The 21,292-nt window shown below is 40.0% G+C and overlaps 1 pseudogene; it reads left to right on the top strand.

Moving 5' to 3' along the window:
* LOC140930790 (uncharacterized) overlaps nt 1-21,292 on the top strand; it is a 51,221-nt pseudogene that overhangs the window by 668 nt on the left and 29,261 nt on the right.

Below are 21,292 nucleotides of genomic sequence, written 5' to 3'. Positions count from 1 at the left end.
TGTCCTAAACTGGGTGTACAATTTGACTTGAACCTGTCCTAACAGGGTATGGTGTTACGAGGCGAGAGACTTTAACCCAGACTGCGAGCAGTCTCTTTCTTTTCCAAGCCTGCGCGAAGTTAGGTTGCAAGAGCATGCGATAGAGCGGCGAACGACGAGCGGCCCGTTTGTTTTAGTTCAAGTGTAGAGACGCAACAACAGGGTTTTAGACGCATTGAGCATAATTTCTCTGATTTGAAAGGCTTATTAAACAGTTTAAATTCCTGTAAAGCCAGAGAGTGTGTATTTTGTGTCTTGTCCTAAATAAGGTTTTAAAATGGAGGCTGTTGTCCTACAGAGGGTAGGGTTTTTATAGTATTTTTGTCCTAAACAGGGTCAGGATTTCAAACCCTCGGCGGCACCTAAAAACCCAAACATGGGTCAATCCCCCCCCCCCCCCTCGGGCTTCATATCCCGGCAGCGTGCCCTCGTAGAATATTTGTTAAATAGTCTTCCGTTTTCTGTGTAGGTTATAGTAGAGATTTATTTTCTTTTTCAGGGAGTTCTACCAGCAGAGACACTACGTCAAAGGTCTTTCCAGTAAACTCGTGTGCTAAGGAGACCCAACCAGTAGTAGAGGGGGTCTAGTCCCGCACAAATCGGAGCACATTTTTTTCGGACACCGCGGACATCACACGTGATGACCGCGTGAGAGTTACACGTGAGTCACTTTTTCCAAACACGTGAGTTTTATGTTTAGGGTTAAATCTGTCGTGAGTTTTCCAAAACCTAACTAAATTAAATTTCCTAAACTAACACAAATGTTTACTTTTATGTTTAGGGTTAAATTAGTGGGGCGCAGTGTTTAGGGTTAAATCTGTCGAGTGAATGTCCTAACCTAACTAAATTTCCTAACCTAACTAAATGTCCTAACCCAATGTTTACTTTTATGTTTAGGGTTAAATCAGTCGGGCGCAGTGTTTAGGGTTAAATATTTGTCCTAACCTAACTAAATTTCCTAACCTTACTAAATGTCCTAACCTAACTAAATGTCCTAACCCAATGTTTACTTTTATGTTTAGGGTTAAATTAGTGGGGCGCAGTGTTTAGGGTTAAATCAGTCAGGCGCAGTGTTTAGGGTTAAATCAGTCGAAAAATTTCCTAACCTAACTAAATTTCCAAAACCTAACTAAATTTCCTAACCTAACTAAATGTCCTAACCTATCTAAATTTCCTAACCCAATGTTTATTTTTATGTTTAGGGTTCAGGTCACACTTGAGTGATTATGGGTAAGTTTGAGCAAGCCCATTGACGTCACACTTTGTTTTTGCTGACTCAGTTTTAGTTTTGTAACTAAGTTTTCCAAAACCTAACTAAATGTCCTAACCCTAACCCTTTTCCTAAGCTAACCTAATGTTTAATGTCGAGGGTTAAACAAGTTAATTCCATCACGGTTTATGTTTGTGATGTGTACTAAATTTCACAAGGTCACGGTTGAGTGATTACGGGCATGTTTAGGCAAGCCCATTGACGTCACATACATTTTGTTGACTCAGCAGAATTTGTTTCTATTTTTAGAACTTGACATCATTTTATAATAACACAAGGTATAAAAGCCGGATATCTATAACCATACTCATTTTATTACGATACGTTGTAGTGAACGGAGCTCTCATCATGGCAATTACTTACCCACGTCCCTGTCCAACCTGTGGAACCAAAATTAACAATCGAAGTAATTTCTCAAGACATAGAAAACATTGTGAGAAGAAAGTAGATCCTGTTCCATGTCCACACTGTCAGTCCACATTTACAAGAAAAGACGACATGTTAAGACATGTTCGCAAGTTCCACTCCGAAGCGGCCAAGCGGAAAGCAGAAGAGTCTGCCGAACTATCCAAGCTGGAATTATTACATGCAACCAAAGTCCGACGTTTAAGTGTAGAAGAACAAGTAGGTGGTGCGGTGAGCATCCGTGGAGCAAAACGCCCCACTGAAGAGTCCAATTCTGATGTCAAAGAGTTAAAACGAGAGGTGAAACAACAAGAGGAAAATGAAAAGTACAACGAGGAATCTACTCGGCTCTTTGTAGCCAATGTGACGAAATAAGGACCAGCCAAAAAATGGAAACAAAATGTAGTAGTGACCCAGAAATTCATGATGACCTTAGACCAGCAACGCTCTCCTAAAGAGTTAGAAGATTTGAATATCGCTGCAACCCACGCCATTGCAGAAGCTACAGATAAGCTAATTGAGGAACTCAAAATACCAGAGGACTATTGGATGTCTTTGCAAATTGGGAGTAAAGAACATCAAAAAGGAGGATTAACAGGAGAAACATGGCGAGTAGACGTAGGAGATTTTACGAAGCGAGCAGCCACGACTCAAGCTGTTTTACAAAATCTTTCACAGGTTTTAACCAGCGGCGAATTTATTACAAATGATGTTGGTTTTTCAGCATCAGTATTATTCAGCCGACCGGAACGAAAGGGAGGTAAACGAGCAGGAGCAGGTCCAGGTCAAAAAATATGGGAGAAAATGGCTAAAGAATCCAAGTGTGTCTGTGAGATTAAAAACAAGGATTCTCTGTGTTGTGCTCGCGCTATCGTGGTGATGCGTGAATATGCAAGACGTCAAGCGGGTGAAACTAACACCTTTGAGAATATTCGACAAGATCGAGGAAACAACTCCCAACAACTCAAAGAGGCGAAGAAGTTACACCGAGAAGCAAAAGTGTCAGAAGGATTATGTGGATTAGAAGAAATTAATTCATTTCAAGAGTATCTGGGACCAAAAGGATTTAGAATTATTGTGGTGGATGCCACTCGGGGTGGTGTGATTTTTAAAGGAGACAAGTACGAAGACGAAAACAAAATCATTGCTTTGGTCAAGTCAGTGCATATGGATAAAAACAACCAAGAGAAAGCGCATTACGATGGTTTATACAGCATCCCCGGATTTATGAACAGAAGCTATTTCTGCAAGAAATGTTGCAAAGGGTACAATAGCGAAGACAGCGCCCATCATCGATGCCAAGCCAAAAATTGCCCAGCATGTAAAAGAAACAGCGAATGATGAAGACGGATGTCAAGATTTTACCTTATGGGGACAACCAGATCGTAGTTGCAGAATATGCAGACGTGAATTCTATGGGGAGCAATGCTTTAGAGCTCATTTCATTCAAACTGTCAAAGAAGACAAAGACATAAAGAAGACAAGAGAGGAATTAGAACGACAACTCCATGAACAATTGACCCCCATCCTGGAACTGAAAAGTACCTGTCGAGACTTTCAACGATGTGTCAAGTGTATGGTGACTTACAAGGTCAACAAGGATTTACCCCACAAATGCTTGCATGCACAGTGTAAACATTGTCTGGAGTTTGTTCCTATTTACGAGCATAAGTGCTGCATTACCAGTGAGGAAGAACAGAAGTTTAAGAGAACCTTGCAAAAATTAAGAAAAAAGAAGAAGACAAAAGAAGAAGTGTTGGGAACTATTGTTGAAGGATTGCCTGATCAATCCACACAAGACATGATCGATGTGCTAATTGCTCAACGGAAGAAAAAATTAAAGGATTTAGAGTATATCAATATGGGAGTGCCAATGGCTGAAATCCAATTAGGAGATTTACAAAAAAAAGTCATTGAAGATCTGTTGGAGGAGGGGGTACCACCGGAAGAGATTACTCTAGAATTGGTCAACGAGCGATTACCGAAAGAAAGACCGTCAAAGAAGATTGTTGTTGATGATTTGATCTTTGCTGATATTGAATGTCTGATTGACAGCAGTAAAACCTTTATCCCAATCCTGATCTGTTTTACTAAAGGACGTGACAAAACCATCTATCACCACTGGGGTACGAATTGTGTGAGCCTATTTCTCGAAACAGTTCAAGCATGGGCTGAAGCAGAAAAGCAAGAAAAAAGTAGAAGAGACCTCCCGGAGTACACAATCTTCTTTCATAATTTGAAAGGTTTTGATGGAGTGTTAACTACCAACACGTTGTACAACCAGAATTTAAAAGTAACAGACCAAATGGGTACAGGTACGAAGATTTTACACTTCAAGCATCAGAATCTGATTTTCAAAGATTCATTGAACTTTTTGAATATGCCCCTTGCGGCATTTCCAAAGACCTTTGGCCTGACAGAGCTGAAGAAGGGATTTTTTCCGCATAAATTTTCCAAGCTAGAGAATTGGAATTATGAAGGCAAGATTCCAGACCTTTGCTACTATGAACCACAGCACATGCCTAAAGAGAAGAAAAAGGAATGTGAAAGTTGGCATGCAGAGCAAGTGACAGAAGGAAAGAGTTGGAATTTTCAAACAGAAATGTTAGAGTACTGTCGGAGTGATGTTCAGTTACTGCGAGAAGGGTGCCTGAAATTTGCCCAAGACACAAAGAACGAGGCAGGATTTAACCCACTGACTCAATGTATTACCATTGCCTCGACCTGTCATTATTTCTGGCGGAATTTTCAGATGCAACCGACAACCATCGCTGTGGAACCTGTGAATGGCTGGAGAGGTCTCAAAGTTAACCAAAGTAAAATCGCTTTACAATGGTTGTATTTAGAAGATCTGAAACTAGGCGGTAATCGAATCAAGCATACTCGCAATGGAGGAGAACAAGTTCTCAAGATAAAGGGTGGACGAGTCACCGTGGATGGTTATGATCCCATAACCAAAACAGTCTTTGAGTTTCATGGATGTGAGTATCATGGATGCAAAAAGTGTAAACCAAATGCAAGACACATGAAAACATTCCACCATCCAGACAGGACGGTTGAAGAACTTTTTCAAGTCACCGAACGAAAAACAGAGCTGTTGAAACAAGCAGGTTACAACGTCATGGAACAATGGGAGTGTGATTTCAGAAAAGAATTGAAACAGAATGAGACATTACAGGAGAAGATTGAGAAAATGTCATGGGTTTCTCCTTTGAACCCCCGAGAAGGATTCTTTGGTGGTCGAACAGGCATGGCAAAATGCCATTACCAGGCATGCGAAGGGGAAGAAATTTTATATGAAGATTTCACATCTTTATATCCTACCATCAACAAGTATGGAACGTATCCCATTGGACACCCTCGGATTATGGTGAATCCTGCTGATCAGAACATTGACAGCTACTTTGGTATCGCTAAAATCGATGTGTTGGCTCCAGAAAAGTTACTTCACCCGGTGCTGCCTGTAAAAATTGCTGAAAAATTGCTGTTTCCTCTGTGTGTAAAATGTGCTGAGGATCAAGCAGAACGCCTCTGGCATGAACGAGAAAATCTCTGTCCCCATAGTGATGAAGAACGAATGATCACAGGTACTTGGTGTACTCCGGAACTACAAAAAGCTGTCGAGAAAGGTTACCAAATTACCAAGATCCATGAAGTCTGGCACTTTCCGTAGAGTCGAAGAAAAGAGGGGTTATTTGCACCGTATGTAAACACCTGGCTCAAACACAAAACAGAAGCCAGCGGATGGCCAGCAGGTATTGAAACCCCCGAACAGAAAGCCGCCTATATCCGCGATTACAAAGAACACGAGGGGATTGATCTGGACCCTGAAAAAATAGAAAAGAATCCTGGAAGGAAACAAGTTGCGAAGCTTATGTTGAACAGCTTTTGGGGCAAATTTGGCGAGAACGAACATCGCACACAGACACAATCAATTCAGGACGAGGACACATGGCAGAAAATCATTCAAGATCCTTCCATTATGGTAAAAGATGTCAGAATCTTTAACGATGATGTCATGGAAGTAAGCACAATGAAATACGAAGATGCTTGTGCAAGTAGTGGAAAAATCAATATTTTTATCGCATGCTTCACGACAGCCTTGGCACGTCTAAAGTTATATGCAGAATTGGAAAAGTTAAATGAGCAAGTGCTATACTATGACACAGATTCAGTAATTTACAGCTGCAAGCCAGGAGAAGTCAAAATCCCTACCGGTATCTTTTTGGGGGAAATGACCGACGAGTTAGAAGGCGATGCTATTACAGTGTTTGGTTCTGCTGGACCGAAGTCGTACTGCTATAGAACAGCTAAAGGTAAAACAGAGTGCAAAAACAAGGGAACCAAGAGCTCCTTTGAAACCAACCAGGTATTAAACTGCAACTCCATGATGCAACACATTCAGAAAGAACTGTCAGAACCCTTGGAACAAAGAAGAATCATGGAGATTGAAATTAAAAATCATTTTGTTAGAGATAACACGAATAAGACTGTCAGCTTAAAGGAGTTAGTCAAAGTATTTGGTGTAAATTGGGACAAGCGCGTGATTGAAAAAACCACGGGGGTAACTTACCCTTATGGCTATGTTAGATTGTAATTTTTGCATATGCTAAGTTTTTATACGTAATGTGAGAACAAAGTTTGCTTGGTAGCGCGAGTTCTTATGACAGAGCACAGTTTGCTTGGTAGCGCGAGCTCTAGTTTATAGTGTTGTAATAAAGTAGCGGTAAGGTTACGATAAAGTGTGTTGTTGTTACAAAAGACATGTGTGCTTATTGATGGAAAAATTCCCAAAAATTAAAAGCGAAAAACGAAAATCCATGAGGCAATGCCTAGGGTTAAATCAAGAGGTGGTAACGAAGACAAAATTACCCTAACCCTAACCCTGACACTAACCCTAACCCTAATCCCAAAGGACTAGGGTTTAACCCTAACCTTATTAGCATTTTAACCCTAACCCTAACCCTAATCCCAAAGGACTAGGGTTTAACCCTAATCCCAAAGGACTAGGGTTTAACCCTAACCTCATTACCATTTCAACCCTAACCCTAACCCTAATCCCAAAGGACTAGGGTTTAACCCTAACCTAATTAACATTTTAACCCTAACCCTAACCCTAATCCCAAAGGACTAGGGTTAATTAACATTTTAACCCTAACTAGGAGAAGGATTGGGTACGAATGTAGATAAATTGTGATGACTCAGTTTATCCCAATCATAAAACAAGTGCGAATGTGAGTGTGTATATGTGTGGAGGAAAAATGCTGTCGGTGTCTATGCAAGATTTTGAACAGATATCCTATTGGCAAGACAAACGTCTGACGAGTGCCCATTGGTATAATGTGTACAATCCAGTGATTTCAGTAGATTTGACAGAATTCACAGACAGAGTGGTCGGAAACAACGACGCTGTGCAGGAAATTCAATTGGATCTCACAGTGCACCAACACAGAATACCAGAAAAGAATGAAAATTTGTTGATTTCAATGAGTGATGGTTTATTACGAACAGTTCAACATTGGATTAGAAACCGACGTTTATCCATGAAAACGCGATGTTATTTGACGTTACAGGCAGTGGAACCGATTGCGCTTCCGCTTACAAAATGTTTAGGCGTGTTGACAAATATTCCAGTCTTTGCATTTTTTCCTTGGACGGTGTCGTTATCACGCACCATATTAGCTATGTTCGATTGGCTCAGTTATAATTGGCTACTAGCTAAACTTCTTTCACCAAGAAATGGCATAAAATTGGTGATTACAATCATTCACGAGGAACAGGTTTAAACATGATAACTCTCAAGAGATATTCACGCTCAGACTTGCCCGTTGACGTCATCACTCCAGGGAATTTTGATAAGTAGAAAAGGGAGGTGAAATCTGGTGAAACATTACAGATTTGCAGCATGCCTAAAGTAACGTATCCAAGACCATGTCCTACATGTGGAAAAGAATTGAGTAAAAGCCATTTCTTTCATCATAAGAAGCAACGTGGTACAACAGAGAATCGCTATCATTGTCCATACTGCCCTCTTTCGTTTTCACGATCAACTCACAAACAGCGTCACATGAGACAGCAACATTCGAAGAATCCGCAAAGGTTTACTTGTCCAAAATGTCGTCAAGTATTCACAGGTAAACAAAAAATGAAACTTCATTTGGAAACTGTGTGTGCTGAGGTAAAACCCTGCTACAAATGTTGGCACTGCAACGCATCATTTACAAGACAAGACAGCAGGCAAACGCACATGCGACGTGTTCACGGGTATATTTGCAAGCAGCAAGACGTCAATTTGCAACTACATTTACAACATTTGAGTGAAGAGGGGGTTTCTTCGGGTGCAGACATAACGGTGATGTTACCTTGACAAGATGTAAGATAAAAATGATATCTTAACATGAATACGGTGTCAATTTATAGTTTAAGGTGAGAACTGAAAACATAAAAGGAAGGCATGTGCAAAAAATATCATTCATTTAACACAAGTTATCATGATGGTAGGAACGTATGACGCATGGACTCCAGCGGAGCAGGGGAATAAAGATTTAGGGGAAATGTGGACTAATCATGGGCAAACAGAGAGAGAAATGTACCCTGAGAACAAGGAGAATCTACATTGGATGGAGCTAGCGTTAGATGACCCCTTGTTTAAAGTCAGTTATACCCAAATATTCGGATCTAATTTGTATGTCGTTGACATAACCCAAAATCCTCCGTCAAAAAAAGGTGTGAGAAATATGAATTTTGAAATTGTGTATCCTATATACCATGGGCTGAATGACATTATTGAATTAACAAAACCTTCCAAGACATCCCTGATTAAAATCAAAGTCTCCTCCAGAGAACATTGGAATGTCGTCTATACGTGTGAATTCCGAGTAGATCGATGGTCTTATAACAAAATGGATGAAATCATAGAATGGTTAGCAGATCAACTCACCATGAAACAAGACTTAAACGGAGGTTTGCTCATACAACTGTCTTTCAGTGAGGAGAACAAGGTTGCAGTAAAAGTCAACAACTAAAAATCTTAAGTGTGGAAAAAGTCAACAAATAAAATGTTTAAGTGTGGAAAAAGTCTGCAACTGAAATTCTTATGTGTGGAAAAAGTGTGCAAATAAAAATGTATCATCCAAAGGCCCCAAGGCCCCCAAGAAAAAATCTTAACGCCCCAAGGCCCCTCAAACAACCAGGGCCCCCAAGGCCCCCAAGGCCCCTCAGACAACCAAGGCCTCCAAGGCCCCCAAGGCCCCTCACATTTTCATGGTCCTAAAAATCTATAAATAGAGCGAATTCACCATGTTAGTCATCACAATCATTTGTGTTAAGACTTCATTACGCTAACATGCCTTACAGTCACAGACGTGTTTGTCCTATCTGTGGAAAACATGATTTACTAAAATTGAGCGAACACTTACGTCAAGTGCATAAGTTCTCTTGCGATGAACGACAGTTGTACTTGAAGAACGCTACATTTTCACAATCCTCTGCATCATTTCTTAATTCTTCAGGGTGTTTAGAGACACAGCCTTACCCCGAGTTTAAGTTTCAACACCCTGCATCGATGATGGTAGTAGGACCTACTCAAAGCGGCAAATCCTATTTTGTGGAACAATTGCTTAAAAGCAAACGTATCAAATATCCTAGTAGGAAAACTACAAAGATTCATTGGTTTTACACCCAGTGGCAACCACTGTATGATCGTTTACAATCAACACTGGGGACAAGTATTACGTTTACTCAGGGGTTACCAGTAGTAGACGATAATTTAGAAGACATCAATGATAAGGTTCATAACCTATGGGTGTTCGATGACTTGATGGATGAAGCCGTACAAAGTCCAATCATATCTCAGCTGTTTACACGCGGTCGTCATCGTAATTTAAGTGAGATATTGTTGTTGCAAAACATGTTTCCCAAGGGAAAATTTAATACCAACATTTCACGAAACGCTCTATACATGGTTTTATTTCGCAGTCCGAGTGACAGAAAGCAAATGGATATGATGGCAGAGCGAACATTTGCAAAGGATAGATCTAACTTTATGTCTGCTTATATGAAAGAAACAGAAAAGCCCTATGGGTATATTATTTTAGACAACCACCCTAAAACAGCCAGCGAAAAACAAGTGATTGCTAATGTATTTGGGGACTGTTATGCTTACCCGAATATCACAAAAAGTACACACACAGTCCCTAAGATAACAGACGTACAACCAAAACCATCAGTTACATGTAAAGTCGAATGTCCAGTACCGAAGCAACCAGTCAAACGTAAAACACAATGTGAAAAACCACGCGCTAAGAGGAAACGAACAGAAGCAGAGCCAACAATGAAACAGAAGAAAGTTAAAACATTGCCTAAGACACAACGAGTGAAAACAAAACAAGCTGTCTATAAACCTAACTTTATGCCGTCTCCACCACGTGAAGCTCTGAAGAAGAAGAAGAAGAAGAAGAAGAAAAACAGATTTACTCCACCGAAGATCAAGAGATATACTCTGAGGAGGAACAGTTTTACTCCAATCAACAACAACCAAGAGAGTTAATGAACGAACTGAACTCTCTCGCTAGACAGTCACGCAATGGATTCGGCCCTAAAATCATGCATGAATAGCTCACTTTATCAATAAAAAATGTCAATGACCTGTACGTTAAACTACATTGTCAATAAAATGTGTTTAAAACCTTTATTTCTTATGTCTTTTACTAGCGTACTAAAATCCCATACATTTTACTATAGCGGACCGCCAAGGAAACACCTCTTTCAGTATAATCCTTGTAGTCATGACCTGAGCGATCTATCATAGTTTAATTTGAGTCTTACATCCTGTAGAGCAAAGGTTCTCACTATTTTGATAGTTTAGAGTTAAGTTATCACTGACAACGTTATCATACGAGCACTTTGTTCCACGTAGCCGCCATATTGGATTTTGCGATCGACACTCTCAAAGTGTTAAGTCCGTTAGGGCTAAAATGTGGAGTTTTACTGCAGGTAAAGGGTTTATTCCTAGGTGAAAGGACATATGACATGGCTAAAAACATACACACATACCCACAAAGAACAGACTCACACACAGGATCGATCGAGAGAAAACGTTTCAAAACGTTTTTGCATCAAAGTCGCTATTGCGCATGCGTAGTGTGCAGAAAAACCCCCAAAATGTATACTTGACCCCCTAAATCTCTTCAACAGAGGTTAAATACGCTTTATAAACGGATGACGTCATGCTTAGAAATTGAATTGATTATCTCTTAGCCTGTCAATCAAAACGGCGGTATCCTTTAAAGGCTAAACTGACAAGGGATACTACTAAGAGATAATCAATTCAATTTCTAAGCATGACGTCATGCGATGGATGACGAGTTTAAAAGATCTGACAGTTCTCGGCGAGCACTCGGAGAGTGCCGAAGAGGACTCGGAACTTAGTTGCCTATGAATATGTAAAGGTGAACTTATATATGTGTATGAAAGTCACTACTCACACTTGTGGGACAGAATTTCTGTCCCCTGCGCCCTTCGCATGCGCAGTAACAAATTTTGTGTAAAAACGTTCTAAAACGTTTTTAAACTAGTCTTAAACGTTTATAAAGCGTATTTAACCTCTGTTGAAGAGATTTAGGGGGTCAAGTATACATTTTGGGGGTTTTTCTGCACACTACGCATGCGCAATAGCGACTTTGATGCAAAAACGTTTTGAAACGTTTTCTCTCGATCGATCCTGTGTGTGACTCTGTTCTTTGTGGGTATGTGTGTATGTTTTTAGCCATGTCATATGTCCTTTCACCTAGGAATAAACCCTTTACCTGCAGTAAAACTCCACATTTTAGCCCTAACGGACTTAACACTTTGAGAGTGTCGATCGCAAAATCCAATATGGCGGCTACGTGGAACAAAGTGCTCGTATGATAACGTTGTCAGTGATAACTTAACTCTAAACTATCAAAATAGTGAGAACCTTTGCTCTACAGGATGTAAGACTCAAATTAAACTATGATAGATCGCTCAGGTCATGACTACAAGGATTATACTGAAAGAGGTGTTTCCTTGGCGGTCCGCTATAGTAAAATGTATGGGATTTTAGTACGCTAGTAAAAGACATAAGAAATAAAGGTTTTAAACACATTTTATTGACAATGTAGTTTAACGTACAGGTCATTGACATTTTTTATTGACAAAGTGAGCTATTCATGCATGATTTTAGGGCCGAATCCATTGCGTGACTGTCTAGCGAGAGAGTTCAGTTCGTTCATTAACTCTCTTGGTTGTTGTTGATTGGAGTAAAACTGTTCCTCCTCAGAGTATATCTCTTGATCTTCGGTGGAGTAAATCTGTTTTTCTTCTTCTTCTTCTTCTTCTTCTTCTTCAGAGCTTCACGTGGTGGAGACGGCATAAAGTTAGGTTTATAGACAGCTTGTTTTGTTTTCACTCGTTGTGTCTTAGGCAATGTTTTAACTTTCTTCTGTTTCATTGTTGGCTCTGCTTCTGTTCGTTTCCTCTTAGCGCGTGGTTTTTCACATTGTGTTTTACGTTTGACTGGTTGCTTCGGTACTGGACATTCGACTTTACATGTAACTGATGGTTTTGGTTGTACGTCTGTTATCTTAGGGACTGTGTGTGTACTTTTTGTGATATTCGGGTAAGCATAACAGTCCCCAAATACATTAGCAATCACTTGTTTTTCGCTGGCTGTTTTAGGGTGGTTGTCTAAAATAATATACCCATAGGGCTTTTCTGTTTCTTTCATATAAGCAGACATAAATTTAGATCTATCCTTTGCAAATGTTCGCTCTGCCATCATATCCATTTGCTTTCTGTCACTCGGACTGCGAAATAAAACCATGTATAGAGCGTTTCGTGAAATGTTGGTATTAAATTTTCCCTTGGGAAACATGTTTTGCAACAACAATATCTCACTTAAATTACGATGACGACCGCGTGTAAACAGCTGAGATATGATTGGACTTTGTACGGCTTCATCCATCAAGTCATCGAACACCCATAGGTTATGAACCTTATCATTGATGTCTTCTAAATTATCGTCTACTACTGGTAACCCCTGAGTAAACGTAATACTTGTCCCCAGTGTTGATTGTAAACGATCATACAGTGGTTGCCACTGGGTGTAAAACCAATGAATCTTTGTAGTTTTCCTACTAGGATATTTGATACGTTTGCTTTTAAGCAATTGTTCCACAAAATAGGATTTGCCGCTTTGAGTAGGTCCTACTACCATCATCGATGCAGGGTGTTGAAACTTAAACTCGGGGTAAGGCTGTGTCTCTAAACACCCTGAAGAATTAAGAAATGATGCAGAGGATTGTGAAAATGTAGCGTTCTTCAAGTACAACTGTCGTTCATCGCAAGAGAATTTATGCACTTGACGTAAGTGTTCGCTCAATTTTAGTAAATCATGTTTTCCACAGATAGGACAAACACGTCTGTGACTGTAAGGCATGTTAGCGTAATGAAGTCTTAACACAAATGATTGTGATGACTAACATGGTGAATTCGCTCTATTTATAGATTTTTAGGACCATGAAAGGGGCCTTGGGGCCTTAAGATTTTTTCTTAGGGGCCTTGGGGCCTTTGGATGATACATTTTTATTTGCACACTTTTTCCACACATAAGAATTTAAGTTGCAGACTTTTTCCACACTTAAACATTTTATTTGTTGACTTTTTCCACACTTAAGATTTTTAGTTGTTGACTTTTACTGCAACCTTGTTCTCCTCATTGAAAGACAGTTGTATGAGCAAACCTCCGTTTAAGTCTTGTTTCATGGTGAGTTGATCTGTTAACCATTCTATGATTTCATCCATTTTGTTATAAGACCATCGATCTACTCGGAATTCACACGTATAGACGACATTCCAATGTTCTTATGGAGGAGACTTTGATTTTAATCAGGGATGTCTTGGAAGGTTTTGTTAACTCAATAATGTCATTCAGCCCATGGTATATAGGATACACAATTTCAAAATCCATATTTCTCACACCTTTTTTTGACGGAGGATTTTGGGTTATGTCAACGACATACAAATTAGATCCGAATATTTGGGTATAACTGACTTTAAACAAGGGGTCATCTAACGCTAGCTCCATCCAATGTAGATTCTCCTTGTTCTCAGGGTACATTTCTTTCTCTGTTTGCCCATGATTAGCCCACATTTCCCCTAAATCTTTATTCCCCTGCTCCGCTGGAGTCCATGCGTCATACGTTCCTACCATCATGATAACTTGTGTTAAATGAATGATATTTTTTGCACATGCCTTCCTTTTATGTTTTCAGTTCTCACCTTAAACTATAAATTGACACCGTATTCACGTTAAGATATCATTTTTATCTTACATCTTGTCAAGGTAACATCACCGTTATGTCTGCACCCGAAGAAACTCCCTCTGTCTGTGAACCTATCAAAGAAAATAATCCTCCTGCTGTGTCTGAACCTATCGAAGAAAATAATCCTATGGAAACTACAGTGAAAAGTAAGAAACCTACACTAAAAAGTTATCGTCAAAAACCGCAAACAATCCTGGCACGCATCAAATATCGTGAAAAAGCCATCAAAGGATTCAGAAATCATCTCAAGAAGGGTACATTTCCTAAACGGTTCAAATCATTACGGCCCTTCCCAAAAATGGAATCACCCGAAACTCAAGCTGTAGTCAATGCGGCCTGTGAACAGGTACATTGTGTCATTTTAGATCAAATGATTGAAGGCGAAGAGAGAAAACTTTTGCAAGATCAAGACAATTATAAGGCTATGAAGAAACAGCGGGAATGTGAACGTTCTCAGTTACTCAAGACATCCAGAAAACCCCAGAAATTGACTGTAACTCAGCTCATGCAGGAACTTACCGACTTGCAGTCCAAATATACCCAGCTCTGTCATCAATTAAACAGCACTCAGTAAATTAAAACACAAGTTTAAACTGTAATCATTGTGTGATTTTTATTGACCTCTTAAAAACTAGTTACAATTATAAAAGCATCCTGTTGTTTACAATGCAGTAAACGTTAACTGTCCTCTAACATACTTGGCCTTCAATCGTAGGCCATACGTTTGTCCTTTAATCAGAGTCTTTTGTTTAGGATATTTCACCAAGACTTCGTGTTTATTCTCTAAGTTTTTGGTGATTTGCGGGTTTAAATGTTCCACTACCTCTGAACCTCTAACGAGTACTGTGTTTGATCTCACTGTAAACTTTTGTAAACCTTCGCCGTTTTCTCCTTGATATGTTCCTTCTATGGGGTATATTAGAATATAGTTGAAATACGCAATCACTTTACCCACTCGAGGATCAATGTTCTCAATACATGTTGAACCTACAAAGGTGCGGTTTCCATTGATCTTGTTTTCCAGAAAGAAGTAAGACTTTACGGGTGTCTGACCGCAGTGGCAAATCTTGTGTTCGTTCTCTTCAATGGGTCGTGACTCCACAAACATCCATTCGTCTTTGCAATCTCGCTCTTCACTCAAATGTTGTAAATGTAGTTGCAAATTGACGTCTTGCTCCTTGCAAATATACCCGTGAACACGTCGCATGTGCGTTTGCCTGCTGTCTTGTCTTGTAAATGATGCGTTGCAGTGCCAACATTTGTAGCAGGGTTTTACCTCAGCACACACAGTTTCCAAATGAAGTTTCATTTTTTGTTTACCTGTGAATACTTGACGACATTTTGGACAAGTAAACCTTTGCGGATTCTTCGAATGTTGCTGTCTCATGTGACGCTGTTTGTGAGTTGATCGTGAAAACGAAAGAGGGCAGTATGGACAATGATAGCGATTCTCTGTTGTACCACATTGCTTCTTATGATGAAAGAAATGGCTTTTGCTCAATTCTTTTTCACATGTAGGACATGGTCTTGGATACGTTACTTTAGGCATGCTGCAAATCTGTAATGTTTCACCAGATTTCACCTCCCTTTTCTACTTATCAAAATTCCCTGGAGTGATGACGTCAACGGGCAAGTCTGAGCGTGAATATCTCTTGAGAGTTATCATGTTTAAACCTGTTCCTCGTGAATGATTGTAATCACCAATTTTATGCCATTTCTTGGTGAAAGAAGTTTAGCTAGTAGCCAATTATAACTGAGCCAATCGAACATAGCTAATATGGTGCGTGATAACGACACCGTCCAAGGAAAAAATGCAAAGACTGGAATATTTGTCAACACGCCTAAACATTTTGTAAGCGGAAGCGCAATCGGTTCCACTGCCTGTAACGTCAAAAAACATCGCGTTTTCATGGATAAACATCGGTTTCTAATCCAATGTTGAACTGTTCGTAATAAACCATCACTCATTGACATCAACAAATTTTCATTCTTTTCTGGTATTCTGTGTTGGTGCACTGTGAGATCCAATTGAATTTCCTGCACAGCGTCGTTGTTTCCGACCACTCTGTCTGTAAATTCTGTCAAATCTACTGAAATCACTGGATTGTACACATTATACCAGTGGGCACTCGTCAGACGTTTTTCTTGCCAATAGGATATCTGTTCAAAATCTTGCATAGATACCAACTGCATTTTTCCTCCACACATATACACACTCACATTCGCACTTGTTTTATGATTGGAATAAACTGAGTCATCACAATTTATCTACATTCGTACCCAATCCTTCTCCTTGTTAGGGTTAAAATGTTAATTAACCCTAGTCCTTTGGGATTAGGGTTAGGGTTAGGGTTAAAATGGTAATGAGGTTAGGGTTAAACCCTAGTCCTTTGGGATTAGGGTTAGGGTTAGGGTTAGGGTTAAAATGCTAATAAGGTTAGGGTTAAACCCTAGTCCTTTGGGATTAGGGTTAGGGTTAAAATGCTAATAAGGTTTGGGTTAAACCCTAGTCCTTTGGGATTAGGGTTAGGGTTAGTGTTAGGGTTAGGGTTAGGGTAATTTTGCCTTCGTAACCACCTCTTGATTTAACCCTAGACATTGCCTCATGGATTTTCGTTTTTTGCTTTTAAGGTTTGGGAATTTTTCCATCAATAAGCACACATGTCTTTTGTAACAACAACACACTTTATTGTAACCTTACCGCTACTTCATTACAACACTATAAACTAGGGCTCGCGCTACCAAGCAAACTGTGCTCTGTCATAAGAACTCGCGCTACCAAGAAAACTTTGTTCTCACATTGTGTATAAAAACTTAGCACATGCAAAAATTACAATCTAACATGGCCATAAGGGTAAGTTACCCCTGTGGTTTTTTCAATCCCAATTTACACCAAATACTTTGACTAAATCTGTTAAGCTGACAGTCTTATTCGTGTTATCTCTAACAAAATGATTTTTAATTTCAATCTCCATGATTCTTCTTTGTTCCAAGGGTTCTGACAGTTCTTTCTGAATGTGTTGCATCATGGAGTTGCAGTTTAATACCTGGTTGGTTTCAAAGGAGCTCTTGGTTCCCTTGTTTTTGCACTCTGTTTTACCTTTAGCTGTTCTATAGCAGTACGACTTCGGTCCAGCAGAACCAAACACTGTAATAGCATCGCCTTCTAACTCGTCTGTCATTTCCCCCAAAAAGATACCGGTAGGGATTTTGACTTCTCCTGGCTTGCAGCTGTAAATTACTGAATCTGTGTCATAGTATAGCACTTGCTCATTTAACTTTTCCAATTCTGCATATAACTTTAGACGTGCCAAGGCTGTCGTGAAGCATGCGATAAAAATATTGATTTTTCCACTACTTGCACAAGCATCTTCGTATTTCATTGTGCTTACTTCCATGACATCCCCGTTAAAGATTCTGACATCTTTTACCATAATGGAAGGATCTTGAATGATTTTCTGCCATGTGTCCTCGTCCTGAATTGATTGTGTCTGTGTGCGATGTTCGTTCTCGCCAAATTTGCCCCAAAAGCTGTTCAACATAAGCTTCGCAACTTGTTTCCTTCCAGGATTCTTTTCTATTTTTTCAGGGTCTAGATCAATCCCCTCGTGTTCTTTGTAATCGCGGATATAGGCGGCTTTCTGTTCGGGGGTTTCAATACCTGCTGACCATCCACTGGCTTCTGTTTTGTGTTTGAGCCAGGTGTTTACATACGGTGCAAATAACCCCTCTTTTCTTCAACTCTCCGGAAAGTGTCAGACTTCATGGATCTTGGTAATTTGGTAACCTTTCTCGACAGCTTTTTGTAGTTCCGGAGTACACCAAGTACCTGTGATCATTCGTTCTTCATCACTATGGGGACAGAGATTTGCTCGTTCATGCCAGAGGCGTTCTGCTTGATCCTCAGCACATTTTACACACAGAGGAAACAGCAATTTTTCAGCAATTTTTACAGGCAGCACCGGGTGAAGTAACTTTTCTGGAGCCAACACATCGATTTTAGCGATACCAAAGTAGCTGTCAATGTTCTGATCAGCAAGATTCACCATAATCTGAGGGTGTCCAATGGGATACGTTCCATACTTGTTGATGGTAGGATATAAAGATGTGAAATCTTCATATAAAATTTCTTCCCCTTCGCATGCCTGGTAATGACATTTTGCCATGCCTGTTCGACCACCAAAGAATCCTTCTCGGGGGTTCAAAGGAGAAACCCATGACATTTTCTCAATCTTCTCCTGTAATGTCTCATTCTGTTTCAATTCTTTTCTGAAATCACACTCCCATTGTTCCATGACGTTGTAACCTGCTTGTTTCAACAGCTCTGTTTTTCGTTCGGTGACTTGAAAAAGTTCTTCAACCGTCCTGTCTGGATGGTGGAATGTTTTCATGTGTCTCGCATTTGGTTTACACTTTTTGCATCCATGATACTCACATCCATGAAACTCAAAGACTGTTTTGGTTATGGGATCATAACCATCCACGGTGACTCGTCCACCCTTTATCTTGAGAACTTGTTCTCCTCCATTGCGAGTATGCTTGATTCGATTACCGCCTAGTTTCAGATCTTCTAAATACAACCATTGTAAAGCGATTTTACTTTGGTTAACTTTGAGACCTCTCCAGCCATTCACAGGTTCCACAGCGATGGTTGTCGGTTGCATCTGAAAATTCCGCCAGAAATAATGACAGGTCGAGGCAATGGTAATACATTGAGTCAGTGGGTTAAATCCTGCCTCGTTCTTTGTGTCTTGGGCAAATTTCAGGCACCCTTCTCGCAGTAACTGAACATCACTCCGACAGTACTCTAACATTTCTGTTTGAAAATTCCAACTCTTTCCTTCTGTCACTTGCTCTGCATGCCAACTTTCACATTCCTTTTTCTTCTCTTTAGGCATGTGCTGTGGTTCATAGTAGCAAAGGTCTGGAATCTTGCCTTCATAATTCCAATTCTCTAGCTTGGAAAATTTATGCGGAAAAAATCCCTTCTTCAGCTCTGTTAGGCCAAAGGTCTTTGGAAATGCCGCAAGGGGCATATTCAAAAAGTTCAATGAATCTTTGAAAATCAGATTCTGATGCTTGAAGTGTAAAATCTTCGTACCTGTACCCATTTGGTCTGTTACTTTTAAATTCTGGTTGTACAACGTGTTGGTAGTTAACACTCCATCAAAACCTTTCAAATTATGAAAGAAGATTGTGTACTCCGGGAGGTCTCTACCTTTTTCTTGCTTTTCTGCTTCAGCCCATGCTTGAACTGTTTCGAGAAATAGGCTCACACAATTCGTACCCCAGTGGTGATAGAGGGTTTTGTCACGTCCTTTAGTAAAACAGATCAGGATTGGGATAAAGGTTTTACTGCTGTCAATCAGACATTCAATATCAGCAAAGATCAAATCATCAACAACAATCTTCTTTGACGGTCTTTCTTTCGGTAATCGCTCGTTGACCAATTCTAGAGTAATCTCTTCCGGTGGTACCCCCTCCTCCAACAGATCTTCAATGACTTTTTTTTGTAAATCTCCTAATTGGATTTCAGCCATTGGCACTCCCATATTGATATACTCTAAATCCTTTAATTTTTTCTTCCGTTGAGCAATTAGCACATCGATCATGTCTTGTGTGGATTGATCAGGCAATCCTTCAACAATAGTTCCCAACACTTCTTCTTTTGTCTTCTTCTTTTTTCTTAATTTTTGCAAGGTTCTCTTAAACTTCTGTTCTTCCTCACTGGTAATGCAGCACTTATGCTCGTAAATAGGAACAAACTCCAGACAATGTTTACACTGTGCATGCAAGCATTTGTGGGGTAAATCCTTGTTGACCTTGTAAGTCACCATACACTTGACACATCGTTGAAAGTCTCGACAGGTACTTTTCAGTTCCAGGATGGGGGTCAATTGTTCATGGAGTTGTCGTTCTAATTCCTCTCTTGTTTTTTTTATGTCTTTGTCTTCTTTGACAGTTTGAATGAAATGAGCTCTAAAGCATTGCTCCCCATAGAATTCACGTCTGCATATTCTGCAACGACGATCTGGTTGTCCCCATAAGGTAAAATCTTGACATCCGTCTTCATCATTCGCTGTGTTTCTTTTACATGCTGGGTAATTTTTGGCTTGGCATCGATGATGGGCGCTGTCTTCGCTATTGTACCCTTTGCAACATTTCTTGCAGAAATAGCTTCTGTTCATAAATCCGGGGATGCTGTATAAACCATCGTAATGCGCTTTCTCTTGGTTGTTTTTATCCATATGCACTGACTTGACCAAAGCAATGATTTTGTTTTCGTCTTCGTACTTGTCTCCTTCAAAAATCACACCACCCCGAGTGGCATCCACCACAATAATTCTAAATCCTTTTGGTCCCAGATACTCTTGAAATGAATTAATTTCTTCTAATCCACATAATCCTTCTGACACTTTTGCTTCTCGGTGTAACTTCTTCGCCTCTTTGAGTTGTTGGGAGTTGTTTCCTCGATCTTGTCGAATATTCTCAAAGGTATTAGTTTCACCCGCTTGACGTCTTGCATATTCACGCATCACCACGATAGCGCGAGCACAACACAGAGAATCCTTGTTTTTAATCTCACAGACACACTTGGATTCTTTAGCCATTTTCTCCCATATTTTTTGACCTGGACCTGCTCCTGCTCTTTTACCTCCTTTTCGTTCCGGTCGGCTGAATAATACTGATGCTGAAAAACCAACATCATTTGTAATAAATTCGCCGCTGGTTAAAACCTGTGAAAGATTTTGTAAAACAGCTTGAGTCATGGCTGCTCGCTTCGTAAAATCTCCTACGTCTACTCGCCATGTTTCTCCTGTTAATCCTCCTTTTTTGATGTTCTTTACTCCCAATTTGCAAAGACATCCAATAGCCCTCTGGTATTTTGAGTTCCTCAATTAGCTTATCTGTAGCTTCTGCAATGGCGTGGGTTGGAGCGATATTCAAATCTTCTAACTCTTTAGGAGAGCGTTGCTGGTCTAAGGTCATCATGAATTTCTGGTTCACTAGTACATTTTGTTTCCATTTTTTGGCTGGTCCTTATTTCGTCACATTGGCTACAAAGAGCCGAGTAGATTCCTCGTTGTACTTTTCATTTTCCTCTTGTTGTTTCACCTCTCGTTTTAACTCTTTGACATCAGAATTGGACTCTTCAGTGGGGCGTTTTGTTCCACGGGTGCTCACCGCACCACCTACTTGTTCTTCTACACTTAAACGTGGGACTTTGGTTGCA

This window comes from Porites lutea, chromosome 3 (genome assembly GCF_958299795.1).
Source record: "Porites lutea chromosome 3, jaPorLute2.1, whole genome shotgun sequence".
In the NCBI taxonomy this organism is placed as follows: domain Eukaryota; kingdom Metazoa; phylum Cnidaria; class Anthozoa; order Scleractinia; family Poritidae; genus Porites; species Porites lutea.
The sequence above is the reverse complement of the archived record's forward strand: the minus strand, read 5'-3'. Positions and strand labels throughout refer to the sequence as shown.